The following is a 14,053-nucleotide window of genomic DNA, read 5'->3' as shown; positions in this document are numbered from 1 at the left end:
TGTTCCAGGTTGCAAAACATTGTTGCACTGAGTACCACTCAAGTTGAATACATATCAGCTATTGAAGCTTCTAAGGAAGCTATATGGTTAAGCAGACTTGCAGATGATCTCGGCATGTCTATGGATACTGCAGTTTTAGGATGTGATAGCCAGAGTGCTGTGTATCTGGCTAAGAATGCCATGTATCATTCGCGCACAAAGCATATAGATGTGTGATATCACTTCATCAGACAGATTTTGGAAGATAGTCAAATCACATTGACCAAGATTAAAACACAAGATAACCCTGCAGATGTTCTCACTAAAAGTCTAAGCACACCTCAGCACGAGCATTGCATTCACCTAGTGGGAGTTGGTTAGCTAGAGATTCATATCGTACCTTTAAGTGGGAGGTTGTTGGGATATAAAGGCTCGGTGACCTCCGTGTATATAGTACACACTCATTGTACATGTGAACGGACCCTTTACGTACCCTAAGTATAAATACATTTATTCTTTGTGTACCAACACATTTGTTGGTACACCCTTATCGTCTCGAACTTTCACTCTGCTCACACTCTCTCTAGCCGTCACACTCATACACTCACTCTTGATCGATCTCAAACTCTCAGCTGTATCCTTCCAGTTCCAACAGCGCTCAAGGACTTTACTCCCTCTGTGACAGATAGAGTAGTCCCTGGGATCAATCGCGGGTAATGCGCATACCAAGTATATGAGAGGCATGTCCCAGATCTTTCATCTCAAAGCTCTTCTTCAACTGAGCCTTAAGAGCATCTAGCTTCTCATGAGCTGTCCCAGCTAAAAACATATCATCCACATAGAGTACAAAATCAGTAAAGAACCGTCACGAGCTTTCTTCGTGTACAAGCATGGATCCATAGCACTGCAGCTGTAGCTCTCTGATTGTATGAATGCATCAAACTTATGGTACCATTCCCTAGGTGCCTGCTTCAAGCCATATAGACTCTTCTTTAGCTTGCACACTAGGTGTTCCCTGCCAGGGTCTGCAAAGCCCTTAGGTTGCTCTATGTAAATCTCATCATGTAAGTCCCCATGTAGAAAAGCTGTATTGACATCCATCTGGTACAAGTCCAGATCAACCTGTACAACCAAGGCCAAGATTAAGCGTAGGGTGGTCATCTTGACCACAGGAGAAAAAACTTCATCAAAGTCAACACCATGCCCCTGCTTAAAACCCTTAGCAACCAATCGAGCCTTATATGCCGGCTTGGGGTGTCTAGGGGTACTTTTCAGCTTGTACACCCACTTGCATAGCAAAGCCTTCTTACCCTGAGGCAAGGAAACCAAATCCCAAGTCTGATTCTTATGCAATGAGTCAAGCTCAAACTGCATAGCCCTCTCCAAAGAGTGACAATCACCCCTACGCATAGCCTCGTCATAAGTGAGAGGCTTTCTTGCATCTGTAACCAGTACATAATCCATAGAGAGCGCAAAACGGTCAGGAGGTCGTCTATCTCTAGTAGAACGCCTCAATCCAGGCTCTGCTACCTGACCGACATCTTGTCTAACATCAACATATCTAGCATCTGGGCCATGAGCATCAGGTGATGTTGGGCACTGTCTAGCTGGCCGTGGAGCGGGAGCAAGTGGCTCCTCCTGAAAGATAATTCTGCGTACCTCAACCACTTTCCCAGGCTGCATATGCATTTTGTCCTCATAAAAGATGACATCATGGCTGCGGATCACTTTCCGCGTCTGCGGATCCCATAGACGATAACCCATCTCTCCTGCATTTCCATAGCCAATGAAAATCCATTTGACACTTTTAGGATCCAGCTTATCGCCTTTGTCCTTGGACACATGGCACAATGCCTCACATCCAAAGACACACAAATGATCATAAGAGGAGGGCTTACCTGCCTATACCTCCTCTGCAACCTGAAAGTCAATGCCACTGCTAGGCGACTTGTTAATGAGATGCACTGCAATAGTAACTACCTCAGCCCAAAAGTGCTGCGGTAAGCCAGCCTGGCTAAGCATGCTACGGACTCTTTTTTGAATGGTCCTATTTATGCGTTCAGCCATACCATTCGGGGGTGGGATGTAAGGGGCGATCAACTAATGCTTAATATCCCGCTCATCACAAAACTGCTCAAAAGCACGTAATACATACTCACCTCCATTATCTGACCTTAGGCATTTTAGCTTTTCTCAAACTGGTTCTCTACCAATGCAAGCCAACGCTGAAATGTGTCTAAGACATCAGATTTTCTCTTTATGGAATAAGCCCAAACCTTACGTAAGTAATCATCTTTGAAAGTAACAAGTACTTTGCCCCACCAAGTGACTGACAGAGCATGGGCCCACATATATCTGAGTGCACAAGAGCCAAGGGCTCACCCATGCGTTTCTTACCGGACTTCTTATGCGTATTTCTAGTCTGCCTACCATACAAGCAATGATCACGAGAATCAAAATGCGAAGAGTCAAAAGGCAGAAGATACTGCAAAGTACGGAGCATTTTCATTCCTTTAAGAGACATATGCCCTAAACAAGCATACCAAAGGGATACGTGGGGAATAAAACCCACAGACAAAACATGATCCAATGTAGCACTTAATACAAGTGAGGGATAGAGGCTGTCAGACTTGGCACGTCTTGCAAGTACAAGCCTGCCACGAGTATTCTTCCATGCAGAGTCTCCAAAAGACCTAAAATACCCTGCATCATCAAGCTGTCCAGCTGACATAGGGCTGCGAGTCAACGCAAGTACATGGCGTACATCATGCAAAACAAAAGAGCTGCCAAAAGAAAACTGCAACCTAACATCTCCAATGCCCACAATGTCAAGAGACATATCATCATTAAGACACACAGAACCAGACATGGTACGATAGGTATAAAACCAATCTCTACAAGGTGTCACATGAAAGACGCACCGGAATTCAAAAGCCAGCACTGCGCATATATAGAATGTATCTCAAAAGTCTGTAAGTCATTGCATGAAGAAGTTGCAAGTATGTAATCAATGGCCTAGATGACATTAACCTCTTCTATCTTCACACGAGACTTTGCAAGTACAATACTACACTCAGAAGACTTTTTCTGCACTTTTTCATTTCCCTTTTCTTTGCGCTTATCATCGCGCATTTTATAGCACTGCGGCCTAATATGTCCTGCTTTTCCACAATAATGACAAGTAAGATCAGACTTTCGTCCACGGGACTTACTGCGACCACGTGACTTGGACCTGGATTTCTGAGAGTCCTTGCCCTTATGATCATTATCATGCTTACCATGTCTGTCATCTCTAATGGTCAATGCATGTGGAGCAGAAAGTATCATTATTTCTCCTGTTGATTTCCTCAGTCAATAAAGCACTCTCAACATCTTTGATTTTCAGCCCATCAAACTTGTTCGTGCATATGGCAGTACGGAAGACATCCCGTGATTCAGGCAAGGTGCCAAGCAAAAACAACGAGTACAAGTTGTCTTTGAACTCAATATGACAACAGACTCTTCATGATCGCATGAAACTAACTGAAATGAGATGAAATAAAGGTCCCCTCCTTCATACGAAGGTCCATTAACTGCTTCAGCCAATACATCTGTGACACACGACTCTGCTGCGTATAAAGCTCCTGAATCTTCTCCCATAAATCCCATGCACTCTGATTCTCATCTTCAACAACATTATGATGGACCTCTTTTGAGAGTTACAAAATAATGATAGACTTGCATAGCTCATCAACTTCTATCCAAACATCATCATCCATATCTTCAAGTTTAACACCCTTGAAACGTGAGGGTTTAATCTACAACTTCTGCACCAAAACCTGCTATATTTGGGACTTCCAATACCCATAGTTGGTACCATCCAACTTGGCAATGTTAAAGAGAGCTGTGTCTTTCAGATGACCAGCCATATTGTCCCAAATCAATGCAAAAAGGCAAAATTGCAGGTTGCTGTAATTAGTAGAAAATGCACAAAAACCACTACTAAAATTGGCTGAAAGAGTGGATATTACCAAGAGAAGCACCTGTCCACCAAACATAACCAAGATAACATCAAATAGTAAGGATTACCCTCAAAGAAGTGCTCAAAATGTACAGATTTCAGCTTGCTGTAATAAATGACAGCAGTACGTAAAACTGTCCCAAATTAAAGCAATCACTGATACATATATCACTGCAACTGTCAGGTAGTAAGATACATCCAACAGTGAGTTTCCAGGGGCAAGAAGGTACCAAGAACTGTCAAACTAATAACCTGTCAAGCAATAGACATCTCATAGGTCTAGAAGTCATGCATGTAATGCATCTCGGGTAAGAGAAGAGACCAAGTATAAGCATAACTGATAGAGCAAGAAGCTCAATACATGACCATTCAAGATGCATACAAAACTGACAAACCTATGACAAAGAGGTGTGCCTGGCCCAATAGGCGTATCAAATCAGCCCACTAAAGACAAACTGCAGACATAAAGCTCTCAAGAGAGCAAATGCATGTAACTGTCCCACAAGCTCAGGCTCATTTGTAAATAAGACTGTGTACAAATGAGCTTGAGCTTGTGGGATAGTTACATGCATCTCAAGAGAGCAAATGCATGTAACTGTCCCACAAGCTCAAGCTCATCTGTAAATAAGACTGTGTACATCCGAATATACCAAGAGGCTCCCACCAGAAGTGAAGTCAGATGCAAAGAGAGCAAGCAACGCTCTAATACATCAAATACATAGCATCAGATAAGCCAAATCCCAGTAGGATACATCCGGAGCATAAATCCCAAGCTATCTCAAACCCGTAAAGCATAAGTCTGAAAGCATGCAAAGAGCATGTAACTGACAAACAAATGTAATGTCCAGTAGATCCAAAATGCTCAAATATATCTGAAGATGAAACTCCAAGTAACTGTCAAGCATGGGCAAACCAAGTGGCATCCATATCTGACCAAAGCATAAATATAAGAGGCCTAAATGTCAAGCAGTGACAATAGGCATAGATCGGTCCAAAGCATGCCAACTGAAGCCAAATGCCAGTGAAGAATTACCAAGTTGGAGCTTAATACAAGCTCAAAAGCATTCCGGAACCAAGAAAAAGCATTTGACAACCTCCAAATACATTGGTATGATCATACAAACCTCCACTAAGCATCCCATATCCATGAACCAATGCATACACCAAGTAAATAAGCTTCATCCCACTGTATTACAGCAAGTAATTTACTGTTAAATGAAGCTCAAACAATCCTCAAATCTGCTCCAAATCAGTCCCAAAGCATAGACATAGCATCCCATAACATCCGGGCATCACCGTGCATCAATAGGCATCAAATGGGCAATGCCAAGAAGCATTAAACAGTAAATGTCAAGTGTTGCCCTATTTTGACAGTCCTGGGACTGTGTATACAGCAAACGGCTGAAAGGGAAGCACTCGAATCGATCATCAGGAGTCGAGCGCTAATGCCGGGGAGTCAAGCAATGCTCGGGAAGGTTGCCAAGAGTGCCAAAAAGCCGAGGAGCAAGGAAATGCAGGGGAGCAGATCAACTCAGTCCCCCTAAAAATGCGCCGAAAAATGCACTGGCTGTTCCTGGGGACTAGGGGGTCTTCAACAGCCCTCGAGGGCACTTGGCAATGTCGAGGGGGCTCCAATGCAGCCTAGGAAGAAGCCAATGAAGGTCCAGAAACTCGGGAGGAGGCGGGAGATCAAAACATACCTGCAAATGAAGGTGCCACGACTGCCACTGAAACTCGAGTTGAAGCTCTTCAAATCCGAGCTGAAGAGAATGCCGGGCAAGCTCCAATGCCTTTGCTCTGATACCAATTGAAAGGGAAGTGGAAACCCGGGAGGAAGAAGCTTGGCAGTGAGAACTATGGCGGATGAAGAGCAAGAGCCAAGAGAGAGAGACTCAAAAGTGGGAACTCCAAAAACCACAATGTGTGGCTGAGCCTTCCTTTATTCAAACTGTCACTAAAAGAATAAAAAATAAGTGACTGTGATGGGCGCCCGCTACCTGCAGTGTGCAATGGCAGATATTGTCAGTGTAGTAATACACGGGCGGCTAGGCGGAGGCACCTTTACCCCCAACAAGACTGTGCTCGGGCTGACGGAGATCAAGGTCATCAAGTCGTAGATACACGCAGATATTTCCTCTGCCCCCATGTATTTCTGCACTCTTATACAGCATACTACACCGCAGATTTTCTGCATTCACACACACACTCTCTCTCTCTCTCTCTCTCTCTCTCTCTCTCTCTCTCTCTCTCTCTCTCTCTCTCTCTCTTTGTCCTACGCTTCCGCATCGTTGCACTCTAACATGGTATCAGAGCAGTGAAGATGGACTAACTGAGGGCTGAACCTATCTAAAGAGGGGATTTCAGCGCGACACAAGGCTGCGTTTCCTGGATTCGAGGGCGAGCGGGAGGGCTGCGCATCGGATCAAGGCTAAAGCGAGCGTGGGCATGCGAGAAAGAAGTCTAATCGGCGAATTTGCTACAGGTTATTGCTGTTCGAAGGGGATGAAGTCTGCGTTTGAGGCCTTCCATTGCAGATTTTACCTTTTCATTGCCTACGGCGACTAAAGAAGGTTTGGGCAACATAGGAACCAGCCCTAGAAGGCTACGTTTTCACAGTCAGAGGAGGCTGCTTTTGCGTTTGTGCAGGTATTTCAGGTTAACATGTCTACAAAGACTGATTTGGAGTTCCATGCGATCATGGACAGGAAGGTGCCTGTCCTACCGGCTCTTCCATCGAATCAAAAGCTTAATGGTGGCAATTACCGCATCTACTGGTGATGATGTTGGCCATTTTGGAGTCTTATGATTTGGCGGCACTGGTGATGGAGGAGATTAACAAGCCCTCAGTGAGGGATGAGTCCAAACTCTCTTCCAATGCTCGTGCGGAGTTGACCAAGGCCCAATCTCATTGGGACAAACTGAATGCCAAGATTCAATCTTTTCTATTTCTCTCTTGCACTACAGACATGATAGCTCACATCGAGCACTTGACAGTGACTCAGGAGATATGGCAGGAGCTCGATCAGATGTACTACCGGATGACCTGATGAAAAGGGTTTCTTTGGAGATGCACATGCAGACCTTGTCAGTGAATAAGTCTTCTTCGCTTCGGGAACACATCAACAAGCTTCGACAGCTTCAGATGCAGGTTCAAAATGCGGGGAAGCCTATTTCCTCTGAAGACATAGCGATCACTTTACTATCCCAGTTGCTGCCACGATTTGGTACTTTTTATTCTGCTCTTATTGCATCAAGGCGTGAGTCAACTCTTCGGTGGGAAGAGTTGGTTCCTATGGTCTTGGACTAGGAGAAACAGTTGAAGGGACAAAATGCTTCCAAATCGGAGGCTTTGGTTGGTCAAGCCTCTCAGAAGAAGGGAAAGGACCAAAAGAAGAAGGAGGACAACAAATCCAAGAAGGACAAGGAGAAGGAATCGACTTGCCATATTTGTGGAAAGACCATCATTGGAAGACGGATTACCCCGACAAAGACAAGGACACCAAGAAGAAGGACATGAAGGATTCTGGAGCGGTGGTTGTACCCTCATCAACTGCTTTTCTACACTTAGCAATCATTGAGCACTCTACACCAAAGACTTCTGATGCTGTGATGGCAGCTCCCCAGGCTCATGAGTGGATCGTGGACAGTGTTGTCTCCCAGCACATGACTCCTCGTGTTGGTGTTGCCCATTTGTGACCTTCGCATGGGCAGATTCTCATTGGAGACAGCTCTTCTATGTCTATTGCTGCGCGGGGTGAGATGCAGCCTATTCCAAATGGACATGGTGGTACCCACACTTCTGAGGTATTGCATGTGCCAGGTTTGGGGTATCATTTACTTTCGGTCCATAAGATTTGTGCTCTTGATCTCTTGGTGGAATTTGACAGTGATACTCTTCGAGTCCTTGATCGTGGATCAAGAAAGCTTCTCTCTACAGGGTATGAGGAGAATGGCGTCTACAAATTGAAGTCTTCTTCAGCTCTTACTTCTCTTCTTCTTACTTCTCAAACACAGTCCGCATTATGGCATGCGCGGTTTGGCCACCTGAACTACGAGTACCTTCGAAAGGTGTCGCGAGGGTCGTTTGTCCAAGAATTGCCACACATAGCGGTGAGCCATCAACCATGTGTCTCCTGCATTCGTGGAAAACTGCATCGGGATGCGATTCCCAACAAAGCTTCTAAGCAGTCTACTTCACCCATGGAGCTTGTATCTACAGATCTTTGTGGCTCGATGAGGACCGAGTCCCTAAAGGGGAGCTTGTACTTCATGTTGATCATAGATGACTACAGCAGGATGACTTGGGCCTATTTCTTGACTTTGAAGTCCAAGGCTTTCTCTCACTTCAAGGATTGGCTTCTCTTTGAAGAGAACCGTTCTAACCGGCAACTGAAGACCTTGCGTTTGGACAGGGAGGTGAATTTATGTCTAATGAGTTTGCTCGTTTTTGTGCAGATAGGGGCATTCACCAAGAGTTTGCTAACACCAACACTCCCCAAGAGAATGGCATTTTGGAGCGAAAAAACCGAAGTGTGATTGAGATGGCGTGCACCATGATGGAGCACCGACAAACACCTCAGTTTCTGTGGGCCGAGGCAGTGGCTACCACAGTTCACATCCTCAATCGGTCTCCCACTTCGGCCGTTGACAGGATGACACCTTTTGAGGCTTACTTCGGGACTAAGCCTGATGCCTCTTATTTCAGGATCTTTGGGTGTGACGCTTATGTGCACATTCCAAAGACACAGCGTAATAAGTTCGAGGCGGCTTCCCGACAACAGGTTTTTGTTGGCTATAGCTTCCAATCCCAAGGTTATCCTTTGTTTGATCCCTTTAAGCGGGATGTCTACACGAGCTGAGATGTGCGGTTCGTGAAAGTTCCGACCACAGAAGGGGGTGAGAAGCACCCCGTCCTTGGAGATCCAGGGGAGAGTTGGGCTCCCGAGACAATTCCTTTGGAGCCAGAGCCTCTTGATGGAGATTCTTCTTCTGATTCAGAGTCTTCCCTTCCACCGGCTACCCCCGAGGAGCTTTCGCCGGTGGATGTTCTTGAGTCTTCAGCAGATGGAGAGAGACAAGGAGAGGTTTATCCTCCTCCTCGTTGGGCCCGTGACACTTTCCGAGATTCAGGGATCGAGGGGATCCCTGAGGAGTGGGAACCGCAAGATGGACTGCGGAGGTCACGGAGAAACCAAGCACATTTTTCGGAGCTTGTTTGCTCCAATTATTGTTTGCTGACCCATGTTATGCAAGATCGCGAGCCCACTTCAGTGAAGGAGGCTTTGCATTCTAATCATTGGCGGAAGGCCATGGAAGCCCAGTTGGAGGCTATCGAGAGAAATGGCACTTGGTCTCTTGTGCGTCGTCCCTCTCACAAGAAGGTGATTGGTATCAAGTGGGTCTTCAAGACCAAGTACCTTAGCGAAGGTTCTTTGGACAAGCACAAGGCTCGCCTTGTTGCTAAAGGTTTAGCTCAACGCCCAGGCATTGATTTCCAGGATACATTTTCCCCCACTGCTCGTATGGCGACTATTCGAGCTGTTCTTGCCTTGGCTGGCCATAGAGATGGCCTATCTATCAGTTGGATGTGAAGTCGACCTTTCTGAATGGTGACTTGCAGGAGGAGATCTATGTTGAGTAGCCTCCTAGCTTTGGATCCTCAGATGGAAAAGTTTACAGGTTGAAGAAAGCCTTGTATGGCCTCAAGCAAGCTCCACGTGCATGGAACGAGAAGATTGACTCGTTTCTTCAATCGAAGTTGGGATATCGGCGCTCTAAGGCCAATCCGCAGCTTTATGTGCACACTTCCGAGGTTGGTTGTGTGTTGTTTGTGTTGTATCTTGATGATTTCATTCTGGCAAGGGATCATGCACAGAAGGTCCGAGAGACCAAGACAACTTTACATCAGGCATTCGAGATGACGGATTTGGGGCGGCTTCATTTCTTCTTGGGTCACGAAGATTTATTAGTCTCAGAGGGGGATTTACATCTCTCGACAGAGGTACATTCAGGAGCTCTTGGTGACTTTTGAGATGGAGACTTATCGACCCATTACTACTCCTGTGGATCCGAATTGGAAGGCCATTTCACACTCAGATTCTCCCGTGATAGATGCTTCACACTACCGTCAGTTGATTGGATCCTTGATTTGGCTTTTCAACACTCATATTAATCTTTATTCGTTTCTTCAGTCGAAGTTGGGATATCAACACTCTAAGGCCAATCCGCAACTTTATGTGCACACTTCCAAGGTTGGTTGTGTGTTGTTTGTGTTGTATGTTGATACTTTGATTCTGGCAGGGGATCATGCACAGAAGGTCCGAGAGACCAAGACATCAGGCATTCGAGATTATGGATTTGGGGCGGCTTCATTTCTTCTTGGGTCACGAGATTTATTAGTGTCAGAGGGGGATTTACATCTCTCGGCAGAGGTACATTCACGAGCTCTTGGTGACTTTTGAGATGGAGACTTGTTGACCCATTACTACTCTTATGGATCCGAATTGGAAGGCCATTTCACACTCAGATTCTCCCGTGATAGATGCTTCACGCTACCATCAGTTGATTGGATCCTTGATTTGGCTTTTCAACACTCATGTTGATCTTTGTTTTGCTGTGGGTCTTTTAGCAGGGTTCATGACTGAACCCAAACAGGTGCATTGGCAGGTTGCTATGAGGATTCGGTATTTGAGGGGGACCTCTAACTTAGGGATTTCTTATCCCACAGATTCAGATGCTTCAGATCTGGTTCTTGTAGGTTGGAGTGACTCAGATTCGACTGGAGATGTGGACCACCGACGGTCTACTACACGCTATTGTTTTACCTTGGGTACAGGTGTTATCTCTTGGAGTAGCAAGAAGTAGCCCCACGGTAGCCCTATCTTCTACTAAGGCAGAGTATCAGGCTACGTCTTCCACCACATGTGAGGTTGTGTGGCTTCTGAGATTGTTGGAGGAGCTTGGCTGCCCCCAAACTCGTCCTACTCTTCTGCAATGCGACAATGAGAGTTGCATTGCCTTGGTACGGAATCTTGTATTCCATGCCCGGACGAAGCACACTGAGATCCAATATCACTCCATTCGAGAGAAGCTTCTGGATGGGACCATTGATGTGGAGTATTGCAAAACGGAGAATAATCTTGCAGATTTGTTTATGAAGGCACTTCCCCGGGCTCTTCTTCGTCAGCATTTCCAATCCCTCAGTCTTTTGACCCGTCCAAGATTTGAGAGGGGGTGTTAGACAGTCATTTCTTGGACAGAAGGTGGACAGCAGATCAACATAGGGTGCCACGTCAACCTGCAGTCGAGCAGTGCAGTCGGACAATTATTAGGGCATTATTTTATTACAGTCGGCTGCATTTAATACAGTCGACCTGGTCATTTTTATGTCTTTTCCTTTTGGCTATTTATAGCCAATTTGTGGCACACTCCAACAGTCATTCATTTCAGATTCTGCTCTTGAGATTTGTTGGCTAAGACAAACTGTGCTCGCGCTAACACAGATCGAGGTCATCAAGTCAGAGACATACAGATATTTCCTCTGCCCCTATGTATTTCTACACTCTTATACAGCATACTACACCGCAGATTTTCTACGTTTACACACTCTCTCTCTCTCTCTCTCTCTCTCTCTCTCTCTCTCTCTCTCTCTCTTTGTCCTACGCTTCCGCATCGCTGCACTCTGACATGTGTTTACCTTCACAGGAGGAGCAATCTGTTGGATCTCCAGAATACAAAAGTGTGTTGCATTGTCTACTACAAAGGCAGAGTATGTAGCTGCCACTGAAGCATACAAGGAGGCTTTATGGCTTTCACGTCTGGTGAGAGAGCTTGGCACTAGAAGGTTACCTGTTCTCCATTGTAATAGTCAGTGTGCTATCATGCTAGCACGGAATCCCGTCTTTTATGCAAAGACAAAGCACATATAGGTAAAGTATCACTTCATTAGAGATGCACTTGACAGCAAGAGCATTGAGCTTGTCAAAGTGTATACAAATGATAATCCTACAAATCTTCTCACGAAGGGTCTTCTCGCAAAGCGGTTTGCTCATTGCCGATAGATGATGGGAGTTGGATAGGTGTATGTATTTCAGCTTTATACATACATATATATATGTATGTATGTATGTATGTATGTATACATATTGTATATATGTATATATATGTATATACATACATATATACATATATATACATGTATATACATATATATATGTATATACATACATATATACATATATACATATATATACATGTATCTACATATATACATATATACATATATATACATGTATCTACATATATGTATATATGTACATATATGTATATATACATATATATATATGTATGTATATATGTGTATACACACACACACACACATACATACATACATACATACATACATACATACATACATACATATATACACACACACACACACACACACATATACATATACATACATACATACATACGTATATATCTGTATGTACACACACACACACACACATATATATTGCTCTACAAGAAAGTAGTGTCTTGATTCTCGCTCCAGGGCACAACACCACTTTCATATTTTTATGCTCATGGTAATAAGACGCATCTGATACACAGTCCTATCAAGCAAAAGGAGGATCGTCAAGCGCCATAGCATCCTCACAGCCGCTGCAATGTGCTATGGAGGTTGTTTCTACTTCTAGGATTTCAAGAATGCCACCTCGATAACCCATAGTTCTGCAGTCCACTCCACCAAGAGACAGTGATTGTTGAATAACATCCCCTCCACAGTCCACTCCTTTAAGAGACAATGGCTATTTAACTCCTTCCATAACTTTGGTTCTGCTGTCCACTCCATTGAGAGATACAAACTGTTGCCCACCCTTGGCTCAGCATAGGTCTCACTTTTTCCCACCCTCAACTACTCAAGTTTGAAAGGCCACCTCTAGGAGTTCTTCGACATCTTCACCACCCCAAATACCTTCTTTGGCACAATCAATAGCACTTCCTTCGTCATCAAATGATTCAGAGTTCGTGATCCACAAGTTTTTAGATTCTCTCTATCACATAGGGGGATGTACTCTCTTTGCTCTCAAAGTAGGCTTCTACTTTCGGCTTTAGATGGAGCCCATGAATCTCTACCCTCGGAGGGGACATCTACTCATCATGAAGTTCTTCCACACCATTTGCTCTTTGGGGATGGCCGTCTTCGCATAGCCATTTCTCCTATTGATACCCAAGAATCAAGATCTTCAAGTATCACCTAGATCGGGGCCTTGGGGGTTCAACCACGACTTGGTGACAAGGCCTTCAAATTCTTTCCAGCATGGAGTTATGAAGCTAGTGGCTTCTCTCCCGAGGTGGAGTCAAGTTCTACAATTCATCCAATCTACAATTCCTTACTACATGTTACCTTTCAAGTGGAAATTTTGGATCTCTGAGATCCCCTACATCTTCTTTGTATCTCTCTTTGCTCCTCTTTCTTTATCCATTTTTGGGCCTAAGAGGGGGTGTTGAGAAACCACTTCTTCAGTTTTCACACTTCAATTAGGCTTTCACACTCACAACCCCAGAAAGGGCTGGTATCCTCATTCAAGTCACTTTTACAGTGGACGCCCACTTAGTGGTGCAATACCCTAGACAACTAAGGACTATAAATAGGCTGCCTCTTCATTCATTCCACACTCTCACCCCTCTTTCATTCATTCACCACTCTCTTTGTCAATCCAACACCCTTCTCTCTCCTCGCCCCTGCTGATCGTACCCCTTTCAAAGAACATTGCAATTCATGATTACCATCCACCATCTCCACTTGGTGTCATACTGCTGCGTTTTATTGCCGCGTTCTACTACGACTTTCTACTGCCACGTTCTAGTACCACAATCTACGACCACGTTCAACAAACACTCTACAATGGGCAGGTCAGCCAATGAATGAAGCTGCCCAATACCAAAATGTGCCAACCTTGCTGCGTGCATAAGCCCTACTGAAAGTGCACAACATGCATAAGGTGTACACTGCTAACATTTTCATGTCTCCTTTATTGCAGACGATGTACTATATTTCCATCTCTTTGC

The 14,053-nt window shown here is 44.7% G+C and overlaps 1 protein-coding gene across 1 annotated transcript in view; it reads right to left on the bottom strand.

Annotated features, from left to right (window-relative positions):
- LOC148021484 (putative cyclin-T1-1) overlaps positions 1–14,053 on the bottom strand; it is a 48,754-nt gene that overhangs the window by 32,659 nt on the left and 2,042 nt on the right. The window lies entirely within an intron of this gene.

This window comes from Lygodium microphyllum, chromosome 17 (genome assembly GCF_053477565.2).
Source record: "Lygodium microphyllum isolate KBCC chromosome 17, Lygodium_microphyllum_v1.1.10, whole genome shotgun sequence".
Lineage (NCBI taxonomy): Eukaryota > Viridiplantae > Streptophyta > Polypodiopsida > Schizaeales > Lygodiaceae > Lygodium > Lygodium microphyllum.
The sequence above is the reverse complement of the archived record's forward strand: the minus strand, read 5'-3'. Positions and strand labels throughout refer to the sequence as shown.